At 38.7% G+C, this 16,723-nt stretch overlaps 1 long non-coding RNA gene across 2 annotated transcripts in view; it reads left to right on the forward strand.

Annotated features, from left to right (window-relative positions):
* The first annotated feature begins 4,064 nt into the window (after positions 1-4,064).
* The window catches only part of LOC134531484 (uncharacterized), a 101,091-nt gene continuing 88,432 nt past the window's right edge, over positions 4,065-16,723 (forward strand). For both annotated transcript variants that reach the window (XR_010075006.1, XR_010075005.1), the window contains exons 1-2: positions 4,065-4,306; positions 4,415-4,573. This is a non-coding gene — a long non-coding RNA (uncharacterized LOC134531484). The remainder of the gene's footprint in view (positions 4,307-4,414; positions 4,574-16,723) is intronic.

Raw genomic sequence — 16,723 nt, forward strand, 5'->3', positions numbered from 1 at the left:
ATTTAACTACTTTTCGCAGTTTAGCGTTCAAAAAACGAAAGCTATGACATGCCTTGCCAGGAGAACATTGGTATGAGTAAAACTACCCATGGGTACTTTCACTTGGAAATGCATAGTATGACTTCGTCGACTAAGATGTATAGACCATCCTACAAAAATATGTGTTGCACATTGTTTGGCGCTCAGCCTATGCATAGCTGTAAATATGAGGAGCGTCGCTCGTGGAACGTAGCAGGACCACGCTTTAAACGACACTGCGTTACAAAACCGCTGCTAGATGATATAAGAAATTTCTTATCAGTACGTTTTTTACTACCAAGGTCAGAATTTGTTTTTACAGACGCATGAAGTTAGTCACAGATAATGTTTTGAAAATACGAGACCCCTTAGGAGCAGGTCAGACCGTTATGAATACTGGCCTTTATTTCTCCTCTGTATATGGCTTGACGCAAACTTGTGCGCGGCCTCCAAATACGTTGGCAGTAGCGACTACTGGCACGTCGCGCGTGCGCCAACAGCAGCTCGGAGCGACAGCGATTAGCATTGATCCCACCTGTGGTTTTAATTGCAGTTATGCACTGGTCAAAACCATTAGGGGATCAGACAAGATGTGTTTTCATCTGCATTTTGATCTATAAGCAGCGTCGCAGCTCCCACAACTCGCACGAACCTGGACAATGAATGCCTTTGTGGCAGGGAGGCGACCTATCCCCACCAGCTCACCGATCATTTCACTGAGTCCATGCCACGCGGTGCGCAGCAGTATTGGCTATTGGCCGTGAACCATTCTGTATCTGTCATCGAGACTTGTCTCTGCAAGGATCTGGTAGTGATCCTCCAACTATTTTTGTCCGATATCCGTATTATTTTGTGTGATTTGCTTATAATGTTTGTTTGATCCCCGAATTGTTTTGACCAGTGTAGTTATTCCGTCGAAAGCAAAACACTGAATGAAATTGCTACGCATTTGTAGTTTTGTAAAATAAGTAAAATTTATACCTGGTGTTGACTTAGACAAGATAGACCTACAGTAAGTCTGCAATTAGCTTTTACATTATTTATAAGGATACAAAAATATTGTATGTTCACGTTAAACTTTTCAATTCTCTTCACTCTTGACATTGTCTAAAAAGCATTTTTTAAAGTGTATTCCAGCTAATCTAAACTTATTTCAATTGATTTTTAAGTTTTTTTATGGTTTTAAATGTGAAAACTACTGTTTGAATATGTTGTCAGTTGTAACAGCTACAGACTAAGAGCGGCTCCATAAGGAAGGGGAGGGGGGGGGGGCAATAGCCCCTCCCGAGCTCACATTTAATTAATTTTTTGAGAGTTATTATTCTTTACTTAAATTAATATCCTAAACACTTTAAATCGAAAGATTTATGGTACTATTACAGTTCAAATTTTGGTACCATATTATTGTACATATTCCAAGTCTCTGACTTCCTTAATGTTATGTTTTGCAACTGCGTCCTCTCCTTGTGCGAAGCCCCTACCGAGAAGTGTTCCTGGAGCCGCCCCTGGTAAAGACAACTGGGTTCAGTTTAATTCCCTGCTTTTATTGACGGGAATGGCAGTGGACTGCACTATGTTGATTGTAGGGTGCATCTGATACAATGGCTGAGAGCCACAAGCAACTCCGTGTCAAGAGATGGTTCTTACGTAGGCTCAGAGAATGTGACTAAATGGTGGGTTTTGATGATGATGATGGGAGTGAAAGAAATCGCTTGTGCCTGACTTCACTTTTCAATCCGCTCTGTGGTCTACTCTGTTTTTCCTTGTACTAATGCAAACAAACATGGCAATAATAGAGAGCAAATGTGATGTGTCAATGCAATGTTTACTTGTTTAGAATAAAACAGCATCTTTAGAGATGGTCATTTGTACCGGGGAAATTTGATTGTTTGACGTTGTGGCCCCCAGGCCACATTTATGTTATTTATTTATTTTAGTTATTATTGATTTTACGAATTATTTCCATTTTAAATGATTTCTTTTTGTAAAATCTTATTTAATGTTTTTTTTTGGTTAATTATTTAATTATTGTGATTATTTCCTTTTATAGTTTTATTCTGATTTGGTGTCATTCTAGTTTTATTGTTTTTCCATATATATATCGATTGTGTTTTCATGGCCGGCTACTGGGAGCGCGGGTTCGTTTCGCCAATGACGTCATGAGCGCTCGAGTGCCGGTGAGCGGGGACTGAACTGTGGGCCGCGGTCTGTTGGTTTTTTGGAGTCGCCGCGACCGGACGTGTGTCGCGAGGCAAGCAAAACGACTTTTCGACTCTGCACCGGCCAGTCCTCGCCGGGGCCTGCTGAGATGGGGCCTTGCCTTACCCGGAGGCGTCTTCAGCGGCGAGATATTCGAAATCTACGCTAAGGTAAAGAGGCGACACATAGCTTTGGCAGTAGCGGGTTGTGGATCAAGATTTATAATTAAAAAGAAGCATAGTTTTGCGAGGCGAACTTTTATATGAACTGCGTATAACTGTGCAAGCTTATGGATTAGACCTTCCCGTTCTATAAAATGGGTCAATGCTACTTTGCTGGACTATGATAAATGTGGAGTGTAGAAATTGCTGCTATGCCCTGAAGAGATTTATTATTTAAATTATGTTTACCTGCAAGATTTGCTCTCAGAACTAAAAAACATTTTTAGTGAAGCCGCCTCATTTCGACTGAGTGATATTTTGCATGGCGCATTTGACTGGACTATATCTACTCATTTTCTGAAGGTCACGGTTATCAGCTGTTTGATTCTTGGAAGCAAGATCTGCAAATATTCATGATCGTGCACGTGTATAAATCCGGCTCCCAGTAGGACTCTTTTTGGAACTTTTATAATTAATTGTTTTTATTATATAGTATTTTTATAGTATTTGTATTTTCTGATTATATAGGTATTTTGGATCTTTTGAAAATGATATTAATAATAACATTTTGAGTAGCCTTAATCTTTTTGATTGTTGAAATGAGCCAAAGTCTTGCTGTATACGTTCGTAGTTTTTCTACCTTTCATAGCTCGACCGCCCGGGTGCGACTTTTTGGAGCGAATTACCTTTTTTTTTGTTTTCCCTGTTTTTGTATTGATGGTTACCCAGGGTGAGTCGGGGACGGGACCTCCCTTCCAATTTGGCTGGAAGGCGGGTTTCAACATGCTTTGATAAACTTTGTACAATTTACTTTTTTTTGGCTCGTATCGGCAAGAGAGGCTCGTTCCTCATTTAACTCAGCCGATGAGGAAACACACGGAAATGCTGAACCACCGTCATCCGACCTGAAATAACCACACCCTGTATAAATGTCTTGTCTTCCAATTGTAAGAGAATAAGTTATAGTGCAGTGCAGACTATCCATGAGTCGAATATATACGCAATAATCATTATTTGGGGAATTTATTTTGCGCTAATAGAATCTGATCGCTAACTAGACCTCAAAAAGCCGGTATGCCTGCGCTAGCGTGTGTTCCCCTGTAACTGACGGCCGTCTGCAAGAGAAGCCATTTCACTTTTTGGCCGGGCCAGTTGATTGGTGTGCTGACAGTAGGCATGTACATGAAATAAACCCTGCCAACACAGGCAATGAATGCTACGAAGTACATCTAGTCTCGAAATGACATCATTTCCAACCATCGACCATCCGCGAACATCGGCTCTGAACCGCTGCTGGCGCCAAACTGGCGCGGGGCACTCGCAGCTTGGGAATAATGTTCCAAACGAAAACCGTTAAAAGGTACGCTTTTGTTTCGTTTTCCGTTAGTTCGCCTTCGTACACGCAGCCCCAGTTATGCTATTCCAGCCATACCAGGGGAGACATTACCCTAAAGGGCCCTACAGATGAACGGATTTGGTCAGACGGTCAGGTGGATTTTGTCAGATCACGCGTAATATCCGGTAATGTGTTGTGTCGTCTGACGGAAATCCTGTCGGGTGGTCGGGTGAAGTCAGGTGGCCGCGCCATCAGACAGCCATCTGACCGCCTGACCGCATGACCATATCAGAGTGTCTGTAGCGTTATCAGGCGGTTGGGCTGGTCAGTCAAGCGTTGAACGTCGTAGAGAGCGGACATGGCAGCCATGCAGATGGAGCGGGAAGTTCTGATACAGTTTTTGGAGTTGCATAAGGAATTTGGGTGTTTATGGGACATATATAGCAAACAGTATAGCAACAAAGATGCTAGAAATCAGGCTCTTGAGATCCTGTTGGAACAATTAAAACGTATCGAAGGTGATGCAACAATTGTGACAGTTAAAAAGAAAATCGAAAATATGAGAGCTGCATACAAAAGAGAATGGAAGAAAGTAAGTAAAAATAATATGTTTATGGTGTTAAATAGAAAGTTACACTTTATTGTAATATTTATTATATTGCTACTATTTACACTATAATAATGTACATCTCAATTTCAGGTGCAAGAAAGTAAAAGTACATGAGCAGGCAAAGAGGATGTATACGTTCCTTCTTTATGGTACTACGAACATCTGAACTTTCTCAATGAAAAGGACTCGGTAGACAGAAAAGGAACGGACACTCTCAGCACCTGCGGGGACGATGGAGATGTCAATGAAGTAAGTTCATATTTCCATATTATTAAAAAACGTTAATGCATGTTATCCAAAACACTGATCATATTTTCCTGAAAAGGCACACTCACTACATTATTGAAATATTCCGTAAACATTTGGCGAACATTGTTGCCACTCTGCAAGTGCTGTGTTGCATTGTTTTTGTCAAGTTGTATCCATGTATTTCCTGTCGCCAATCGTCTGCTCGGAATGATCCGTTGTCGATGTCTTCGCTGTCAACACAACTGTTTGATATATAGCCCCTGGGATTTCTTCTCAAACAATTGCGTAGAGCACAACAAGCTAACAAAACCTTATCTACATTATAAAGATCCAACAAAATAGGTTTCTGGAATAAATGGAAGCGCGATGAGAGTATACCAAATACATTCTCCACAATTCGTCTCGCCCGTGATAACCTATAGTTAAATATCCTCTTATCATGTGACATATTTTTCTGGGGATATGTTTTCAAAATATGTTCGCTGATTGCGAACGCCCCATCACCCAAGAAAACATAAGGAGCTAATATTTATGTACCAGGTAACAATAATGGCACTGGTAAATTCAATGTGCCAGACTTTAATTTATTGTAAAACTCTGTGTGTTTAAGAACACCACTATCAGATACGCTTCCATTTACACCTGCATTGACATACATAAATTCGTAATTGGCATTGACGACTGCAAATAACACGATGCTAAATGTCCCTTTATAGTTGTAAAATAGCGAGCCACTTCCTGGTGGTTTCTTCACCAACACATGCTTCCCATCCATACTGCCTACACAGTGTGTAAACTGCCACATAGACTCGAACTGACGTGCAATTTCCAACCACCTGTCTTCTTTTGCTGGTAACTGAAACACAAACACAAAAATCACATCAACTACCAGCCTGCAAACGTCGCGCTACAACTGTATTGAAGAAACAGGAGGAGTTAATAGACAGTGCCAAAAATTTACTTTGAAGAGTTGATTCACCAGCTGAGTCATATGGCCGCACAGTAGGGTTACAGTTGACGGAAATGACGGACATGCAGCGTTGTATTGCGGGAAAGTTAATTTCTAACGTGATATTTTATGGAAAATTAGGTGAACTCAATACCCAGTCAACAATCGCAGTGAACAACCACCCTGTACGATCACCATCTCCTTGATGATCTGCCACATCCCATTCCTATACGTCCCATTCTCCGAGTATTCCTGTGTTCACACGGAGCAATACCCAGTACGACAAGTTCGCTAACTAAGGAAACTGTACCAGCATCTGACGGATTAAGTATGTATCAGCAACCAGCTGGCCAAAGTGAGTTCAGTTCATATAACGTGGCTGATATGCTGGTATTCAAGAATTTGTAAAATGTAACAATTAGAAAAAAACACATACAAATTTTTATCAGATTGTTGAAGTATTGTATTAGAAGTCATGAAAGATGTATATTTGATGCTAATGTTTTCTTACCTGTATGCACGTTTACAGTACCTTGTAGATAACCTCGCACGTTTCTGGAATGATTTCCGATAGTAACTGGGGTGAAATTGCAGTGCTGTACTTGAGATCTGCATAATCTGGCCCTGTTGCCAAATATCGTAAGGTTGCAACCAGTCGCTCCTCAGCAGTCACAGCTTCTCGCATGACGGTATCTTCTTTTGTTATAAATGGACTCACTAACGGTTAACAGCAGGCAAGTTCTACCAACTGGTACAAAACAAACATCTTTCTGCAACTAGTAGAATATATTTATTGGCCGGAGATGGTCCTGGAGTCGGAATGAGATGTGAGGTACATCTTAGATTGTAATGTCACGGCAGCCATCCTGGATGACCTTGACTCCGGCCACCATTTTGGATCCGCCATTTTGGATTCCACCACTTCGAATTCTAGAACACGTCATTTTGTGTTCTGCCACTTTGTTTTCTAGATAATTCCACCGTCTTGAAATCGAGCGCCTCCATTTCTGTGAGTTTCACTTTTCATTACGGCCGCCATCTTGAATATCAGAATTTTTAACGCTAGAAAATCGGCACAAAATATAAAATTTATAAAAAAATAATTAGTTTTTATAAAAAAATGTTTTGCCACTTTTTCATCATTTGTAATTATGGCGTCACTGTCACAATTTTCGTTAAAGTCGCCACCTTGAATACCTTAATTATTATCAGAAAAAATGAAAAAATAAAAAATTAGAAAAAATATTCAAATACAATTATTATAAAATTTCATTTAAAAACGCACACTATGGAGCTCGGAGTCTTCGGTTCGAACCCAGTAAGGGCAAAAAAAGACGATGAATACTTTCTCCATGGAAGCCATCGGCAGACTAATCTTCCACCACTAATGCCAAGGCTAATATTACATCAGCCAGTGTGACGTCATGGTGGCCAACTTGGATCCGCTGTTTTCTTTTTGTCTGTTAGAGGGCACTGCCACCTTATTGATTTAATTTTTACTCGCTAGAGTGCAGTAGTATTTATTACCATGGCGTCCGCTATCTTGTCGGCCATCTGAGCCACCATCTTTAAAATCCGTAATTATTAAGCTAGAAATACATAAAAAATTCTAAAAAATATCACCCATTGATTTACTGTTTCATTCACTCTATTTCTGCCCTCGGTTCGATCACTAGAAGATGCAAAAAGGCAATTTTAAGGAAAAAACACTTATTTAATAAATCACTTTAAAAAATTCTAAAAGTGGCTTAAATTCCTAGTGTAGCAGCAGCCAGTAAGCTACTATCATCCATCTTCACCGTCATCTGGATAATCTGTACATACCGACCTAGACATTCAGAAAAAGTTTTAAAAATCATCAAAAAAATCACTTATTAAAATTATGATTGATTTGACCGATTTATGTCCTCGGTAAGATACTTGCATGATGGAAAAATATACTTTTTTTAGGTAAACATATTTATTTAAATTTAACATTGATATGACAGGTCCAAGAAAGAAAACAACAAAATAACAAATAAAAAAATTATCACGCCAATCCTACATGTACAAACAAGGAAATTACTAGTTTTTATCGATTTCTGCAGTCTTATTTGAAGTGGAACTATTTATTTTAAAATGGGATTTCAAGGCACTTCTACATGACAGTCGATTACCCAGACACGTCCAATCAGCAACCAGGCAGCAACCAGCAATCAGCCTAAGGCTCCTTTCACACGAGGCGACTGATCGCGGCGACTGATCTCCGCAACTTTTAGTGGAGCATTGTTTTGTATGATAACTTTCACACGAGGCGACTGCAGTCGCTCGAGCAGGCGACAGTCGCTTGCAGTTGCTCACTATCGCAACTGATCGCCGCAACTACAGTTGCCGCAACTGGATATGAAACATGTAATCAGATACACGTTTTCACACGAGGCGACTGGTCGGCGCGACTGGCGAGTGGCGTCTGCCGTTCCCATAGTTGTGAAGTGACCGAACCATGGCACATCGTGTTCATATGAACCGTTCTATTACTAAATTAATAGAAGAAAGAGTAAACACTGAAGACCTCATTTATGAAGTACAGAACAACGAGGCTATTTGGAACAGTACACTTGAAGAATACGGAAATAAACTTGAAAAAGGAAATGCATGGCACAAAGTAATAACGAAATTCTTCGGTGATTTCGATGAAAAATCATCTCCAGAGAAAAATGAAATAGGTAAGATAAAACTTTATATTAGTTTCATTACGGTAATGGTTTATAGATATAGTGATACATAATACGCTTTGTAAATGTATGAGGCAGTGACTACACTAAAAGTACTTCCGTAATAAAGTAGCGGCTGAAAATATTTTTTTTTGTTCTTGACAATACACTTGTCCACACTTATAAAAGCCTCTTGAAAATAGTTTACAATAGTTTTAAATTTTGTTTTGCGTTTAATGGTTCTTTTAATATTCGAGAAATTTGTGCTAGCGTTGTTGACTTGCAATGTTGTTGTGATACGGAACTATTTCTCTACCGACAGCAAATATTTTTCAACAATAATAAATTATATTTCAGGACGAACGTTTTCTGCAATGGTTCTTAAATACGTTCCATTTGCCAAGGGACGGAACCTTCTGCACTTATGAAGTACTTGGCAAACATGTCTCTAACATTGCTTGCAAGTCTTGGTGTTGGTCGTCCAGCGGGTTCCATATCAAGGAGCCCTTCAACTGTTAAAGTATCCTCAAAGCGAATCCCGTCCCTTTCTTTTACAAAGTTGTGTAGTAAACAGCACACGCTGACTATGTCTTCTGCTAGGGTTAAGTCAACATTTAATGGCCTATGAAAAATACGCCACTTGTTTACGAGAATGCCAAACGTGCATTCGATATATCTGCGCGCTCAGGAGAGTCTGTAGTTGTATATACGTTTTTTTACACTTAAAAATTTACCTGAATAAGGCCGTAAAATATTATTAGAAAGTCCAAAACCTTCATCAGCAACAAAGACAAAGGGCATAGGTCCATCAAATCCTGCATATGATTCTTATGGCACCGGTATGTTGAGCTGTTGGTTCTGAAGTTTCTTGAAAAATACGCTTTCTTTAAACACTGTGGAGTCTGATGATTTTCCGTATGCACCTACGTCTATAAATAAGAACTTATACGATGCATCACACAAAGCAAGAAGGAGTATTGAGAAGTAGTTTTTGTAATTGTAATATAAAGAACCACTATGAGCAGGTTTGATTATGCGAACGTGTTTCCCATCCAGTGCTGCCATACAATGTGGAAAATTCGTCCTTTCGTAAAATTGTGCTGCTGTTTGCAACCATAGTTCTTCTGTCAGTTCACGGAAACATATCGGCTTCAGTCGAATCCAGATTGCCTTGCAAACTTGACGGACGATGGTAGAAATTGTAGAGATTCCTAGCCTATATTGGAAGTGAAGGTCTGTCATTGTTGAACCTGCACCCAAGTACCTGTAACAAAATACAATAAATTTAAAATGTACACAATCTAATAAGAATGTGTCCTAACAAATTTGTAAACGGTATGTTACAGCTGCTGCTATACAGAAGAAGTGGAAAAGTATCCGGACATGCTATGCTAGAGAACTTCTGAAAAAGAAGACAGAAAAAAGTGGTTCTGGGGCTAGTGGCCGAAAGCAGTATGTATATTTTGAAACATTGCGTTTTTTAGAAACTGTGACGAAGAAAACAACAAGTAGTATGGACTGTGTCTCTGGCGAAGATCTTAGTGTTGAAACAGAAGTAGACGATGATATTTCAACACAACAAGAAGAAAACCCAGTAAATATCCAAAAAACATAACGGAAGAGACAGATCAAAGAAAATGATGAGCTTATTAGTGTACTAAAAAAAATATGTATGGAAAGTACAGCTTCGGATGAAAAAGATGAGGATCGCTTGTTTTTACTATCTCTTGTTTCGGAAATGCGTAAAGTTCCCGATGAAAGAAAGCTCAAACTTAAATCTGACTTAATTTTGGCTATTTCAAATGCTCAACAAGTGCGACAGATGCCACAACAATTTCAGTATAATAATACCAGTACTGTAGGCATCCCATTTCAATCTGTTCCACAAATCAATCATGGTCCATCATGTTCTCCAGTCGGTCTGCCAAGTAATTCATCAGTGATAAATTGTGCACCGCAGAGGGATTATGTTTACAATGTTTCATCTCCTGCATCTACAACATCACATGTATTACGTTCACCAACAGAACCAGTGGGCAGCCAGTATAGTGATGTGATATGCTTTGAATAGTTACTCTCTTTCCCATTTTCGTGGCGTGGTCTCAATTTCTATTTGTTTTCCACAACTGTAACATTTCCTTTATGGTAGTTTTATTCACTGTAGTCACAAGTAAACAACCTTAAGCATACTGTAACTTGCTATACATTGTCTTATGCCGTGTGCTTTATTCAGAACATTTAGTGACTGCTAAAAACTAAAAACTTATTTCTTTATCACGAGAACAATGTTTCATGTGGTTGGTAGCCCCTTGCAAATTAATAATAAACTCATTACAGAAGCATTAAAAGTTATTTTTTATTATTTTTAATCACCTTAAATAAAAATATGAGTAGGTAATAATATACTGATATGTTTATGCCATGTATTAAACATATTGCTTTGATTACACATATTACTTACCTTAAAGTAAGAGCAAGTTTTTCTTTAGCAGGAATACTTTTTCTCATAACTGTATCAATTCCTTGCACATCGGATTCTATGTAGTACAGTAATTCGTCAAACGAATTTCTTGACATACGAAAGTAATTAAAAAATTTCTTTGCATCTGACAACAGCTCGTCAAATAAACTGTAAAAAAGTCCCCGCTCTATTCTCGACCTTAATATAGGATGCACATGCATGCTTCTGCTTGATCTGCGCTTTCTCTTCTTGAGAAGCAAGAGGAGCAGTAGAACCTCTTCGTCCCTGGACGCCATGACGAACTGAAATCTATTTTACTCGGCGATCGCCGCAACCAGTTGCCTGCGCTAACGGCACAGTCGCCAGCAAAGGCGACTGATCGCCACGCTCAGTCGCCGCGATCAGTCGCCTCGTGTGAAAGGAGCCTTAGATAACCAGACCCAACTAGACGCTTGGTCAGACCAGTTGGTGGCCAGGAAAATCTAGTCGATAGCCAACCATATCCAGTTGGTGGTTAGGTACATATAGTCCGAAGCAAAGATGCCTTAATTTCGATCATTATCATACATTTCAAACAGATTATATAAGTTTTCAAACATAGAGACCAGGCGTTTCCGAACCACGCGGCCAATCATTACCTGACTACAGACCTGACGATGCACACTCAATGAAAAGGACGAACGTGCTCGAACAGCTCCAATTGGTCCAAGGGCTCCAAGGGCTCCAGTTATCCCATTTTTTCAACATCTCCAAGTGCACCAAGTTCTCGAAGTGCTCCAAGTGGACCAGTTGTTGCAAGTGCACCAGTTTCTGCAAGTGTTCCAACGACTCCAATCACTCCAAGTTCTCTAACTGCCTCAAGTGCTCCAAATGCTCAAATTGCTTGCAGTGCTCCAATTTGCTCCAACGACTCCAATTATTCCAAGTGTTCCAAATGCCCCAAGTGCTCCAACTGCCAAAATTGCTCCAAGTTATCCAAATAGTACTCAAATTGTCCCAATTACTCCAACTGTTCCAATCACTCCAAGTGCTCCAACTGCTTCAATCGCTCTAAATGCTCCAAGAGAGCCTAATGCTCATTTGCTCCAAGTGTTCCATATGCTCCAACTGCTTCAATAGTCCCAACTGCTCTAGCTGCTCCAATCGCTCAAAACGCTCTATGTGTTCCAAATGCACATTTGCTACAAGTGCTCCAACATGATTCAATTGCTCCAAGTGCTCTAACAGCTCTAAATACTCCTAGTTTATAAATATCATACAGCGCTGTTTGAAATTGATATGTTGAACATTTTTTGTCCGTGCTGTCTTCGTTCTGTTGTTCATAATACTTGTTTGATTTCATCGTTGTTTCAGTTTGTCCGACAGCATCTGATTCAGTCTTGTTTACTGTGAACTTTTTATCATCATATTTTTATTTATTTTTGACTCTTGGAATTTTTCCATGACAAACATTGCAAAATTTCAAGTGTCCAAAAAAACTGCATTAAAGAGTTATGTAATTTAGTTCTTTCTTATTTCTTGAACCTGTCACGTTAATGATAAATTAAATATAAATAAAAATTATTTACCTAAAAACTATTATTTATTTTTTGCAAAATGCAAGGATCGTACCAAGGACAAGAATCGATCAAACATTCATTATTTAAAAAATTGATTTTTTAATGATTTTAAACGTTTAATGAATTACAAGGTAAATAATTACAGATTATCAAGATGACGGTGAAGATGGATGATAGTAGCTTACTGGCTGCTGGTAGACTAGGAATTTAAGCCACTTTTAGGAATTTTTTACTGTTTTATATTAAATAAGTGGTTTTTTTTCTTAAGATTACCTTTTTTGCATCGCCTGGTGTTTGAACCGAGAGCAGGAATCGATTGAATGAAACAGTAAATTAATGAGTGACAAATTTGATATTTTTTAGAATTTTTTCTGTACTTCTAGCGTAATAATTATGAACTTTCAAATGGTGGCCAAGACGGCCGATAAGTTGGGTACACCACTGTAATAAATACTACTGCACTCTAGCGGGTAAAAATTAAACCAGTAAGGCTGCAGTGCACTTTAGCAGACGGAAAGAAAATGGCGGATCCAATATGGCTGCCATTACATCACATTGGCTGATGTAATATCTGCCTTGGTATTAGTGGTGGGAGATCAGTCTGCTGGTGGCTTCCACGGAGAAAGGATCCATCGTCATTTTTTTTTTTGCCTTGACCGGGTTCGAACCGAAGACTCTTAGCATCATGATGTAAGCTCATTTTTTAAAATTAATATTTTATAAAAATTGTATTTAAATTATTTTAAAAATTATTTTAGGGTTTTCTAATAATATTGTTTTCAAGATGACGACCGTAACGAAAATTGATGCTGTGACGTCTTAGTTCCAAATGTTGATAAAAAATTGTAGTAATGTTTTTATTAAATTAAAATTTTATTAATAAAACTTTTCATTAATATCATAATTTTTTCCTTTATTATTATTATTATTATTATTTTAGCAAAGATACGGTTTTTCAAAATAGCGGACTAAACGAAAAGTGGAGCTCACATGATTGAGGCGCTCGATATCAAGATAGCGGAATGTTATAGAAAACAAATGGCGGATCCGAAATGGTTTCCGGGGTCAAGGTAAAGGTCAAGGTCATCCAAGATGGCCCCCGTGACATCACAATCTCAGATGGCAGACATCGCCACCTCAAACCTCACACCGACTCAGGTCCAGCTATAACCAATATATATCACTGCAGTTAACCTTTAGTTTTCAACTGAATAGTATTGTAATTTCAACCATGCAGGTAGTATAACGATAGCAGTTTTTCCTTGCCGCCAACTTTAAACTGCATTGCTAATAAATTATTATGTATTCACTTTTGTAAACGTAACATTATTTGGTATTTCTACAAGCATGTTGAATGTAGCTTTACCAGAGCAATCCTACTACATTCACCTACTCTGTTTCACAAACACATTATTTCTTTACGGAAATTTATTACCAACTTCACAGCGTCGTACGATTGAGAATATAATGGTTAATTGTCGGTAATATGCATTATTTAATTAGTAATATACAGTTGAATTTTTTTTCACAGTCTGGCACATTAATGTGTGCCAAAACCAGCAATCATGCACATTTATTAATAACATAAATTCTTGTATTCATATTATTACATTTTTGTATTTATATTAAAACATAGTATATACTAGTAAATTCTTTCTCGAATACAGAGCAAAAATACTTAAATGATAATGAAAAATGGTTACACAGTTTCGGTGCCTGCCAGACATGTTTAACTAGATTCTAAAAAAAACAAAACAGAATCGATAAACTATTTAATTTTGAAGGTTAACTGTCAATCATTCTTTATACAGCAGAGTCCCGCTAATCCGAACTAATTGGGACCGAACCCTGTTCGGATTAGCGAAAATTCGGATTAGGAGGAATTTTCTTATGTAATGCCATTTATGGTCTTTATGAGGCGTGGGCTATTTAACATCTGATGTGTCAAATATTAAAGATCAGACACAAAACACACCTTTATTATTTAGCGTATTTAGCATAATATAAATACGTAAATATTTAAGTACTATGTACGTAATCATATTTTTTTTCTTTTTAGTTGGAAGGAGAAATAGATAAATAATAATTTTCTTATGTACATATTAATAAACGTAAGACATTACTTGAAAAAGAACTTGTTTTTCTTTGCTTTTCAAGGTTCATAATTGTTATAAAAATATTTATTTTTTCGTCCTAGCCGTGTTCGGATTAGGAGGATTTTCGGATTAGCGGGGTTCGGATTAGCGGGGTTCAGATTAGCGGGACTCTATTGTAGTTGCAGTTCACGTGTTAAAAACAACAGGTATATTTCGCAGATAGTTACCGGTAGCAACAGCAAGTGTCACAGCTTGCTCCAGCTCTGGAGAGAGTGTAGCCGGGGAGCGACGCGCGCGGAGGAAGTGCGAGGTCAGATTCCAGAGCGGCGCGGGACGAGGGAGGAGGGAGGAGGGGGAACCAAAGTGGCAAGGAGACTTCCGGTGGCAGCGTGGGAAAGGAGCCGCTCCGCTCCGCCCATCCTGCCGCGCGGGTCGCCCGCGGCGCGCGCTGCGTCTGCCGCCAGTCCTGCGAGCAGAGCGGCTACTCGCAGTACTGGCTGGTCACTGCTCGCGGCCCTGGCAGTACTGTGTGCTCGTTTCCAATGACTCGCTGTCGGCGAGACGTTCAACTCAATAAAAAAAAAACCTTTAGTCTAAAAAAAAAAAAAAAAAAATCAAGATGTTCGTAACATTCGACACACAGATACAGATGTTAGCTACTGCAGATCTGCATCATGTAATTAAGCGAGGCATTCATTACTATGGTGTCAATGATTTTTATTTTATGTTTTAATTCAACAGGAGCACAAACATTTATGATTCACATGGTTCGGAGGAGAAGGGGGGGGGGGGGGGGGGAAGGCCTCAAAAATTTGCAAGAGAGATTTCAGCGCGAGTTTAAGTAAAAAGGTGCACATGTGTTTATGTTTGAATTAAATTTCGTTACTTTGTAAGCTGGAATAATGTTTCAGAAAGTTGAATCAAGTTTGCAGAAAAAGTATGGATGGATTATACAAGTGAAAATACAAGGAGCCACCATGCACACTCTTGTCCAAGCCTGGCCCCACTGTGTTAGGGGTTGTGAATGCCAAGCGTCACCAGAAAACAATAATATGAAAAACTTAAAACATGCACATTTCATTTTTGGACCAGTGATAAATGCTCTGCAAGAACAGTTTTAATCTGACTGATTATTTCAGTGATTAAACAACAATTTTTTTAAAATTGAGATTTAGTTACTGTTACGCCAGTCATAATTTTATTGCGTGAAGTCATTAAGCTGTGGCTTCCGTAGCAAAAGTGTTTCTTATTACTCATTCAGATGTTAAATAAGTAAAATTAAACTTATAATTAAAGAATTTTCTAATAAAACAACTACGTTAATTCATGTTGTAACACTGACTTGCATTGCAAATATTAAAGTTAAATAACGCACAAATTTACTGAAGGATTAATAAAAAAAGTGAGCGAGTGTTTCAGTACTCGTCAGAGATATGTAAACATTTAACCTCGGTAACGAGCAAATTAATGTGCTATCAGGTTGCAAATAAACTTATAATAAGAAACGCAGACACGAAATTACTAGAATAATTAATTCTTTAAATAATGCCAAGGGTGATAAATATACGAAAATGGTGTTTTCCACTACCTTTCTGGGCGCGAATCATACGTAGTTTCCGCACCCGCCGTAGAATTCGCTGCCGTATTCGATGTGCGGAGCGAAAGGTTAAACTATAAAATGAAGTGGATCCGTTTAAAGCGATAAAGGCTTCAAATAATAGAAAACCCTGGTTGTGGACCTGATTTTCGACAAGGAATATTATTAAAATAATTCCCATATTACTATAATTCGTTAAATATTTAATACTAATTCGTTTCGCATTTTCTCTACAAACTTTAGTTCGCGCCAACCGCCACAGATGGCAGCACCGTGGTTACACATTTCCGTGCCATGTGACTTCCGTTCCATTCACGAAATTACTCCTACCAAATGCCTTATATCAAGAGCAGTGATGCTTACACATCAGTACTTGAAATTAAAGCCAAACTATGCTTTGCGTCGGGCAAAGCCGGCGGAAAAAGGAAACTCCATAACTGCATACAGTGGTTACCGAACCACGGGGAAAACTGAGGACCCTAATTAAGGCATGAACATAAATGACTAAAACGTACAGCATAATCATTCAACAAAAAAGTTCTAATTGATTGGAACATTCTGTGACGGCTCCGGTAGCCAGTGCATCTTCTGATTCGTCAGTCATGAGCAGCCTTTCATCACATTTTCTATGAAAAGTGTGCTTCTGTCTGACATAAGTGATACATGTTCAAAACTTTGCGCTACGTCTCTTGCCTACATAGTTGTCTACTCGCCACATGATAACAGCGCAAATCCTTGTAGCAGAGGTGGGAATATTATTTTCACACTTGTTTATGAAGCGTATTAGAGCCCAAG

Source organism: Bacillus rossius, chromosome 3 (assembly GCF_032445375.1).
Source record: "Bacillus rossius redtenbacheri isolate Brsri chromosome 3, Brsri_v3, whole genome shotgun sequence".
Lineage (NCBI taxonomy): Eukaryota > Metazoa > Arthropoda > Insecta > Phasmatodea > Bacillidae > Bacillus > Bacillus rossius.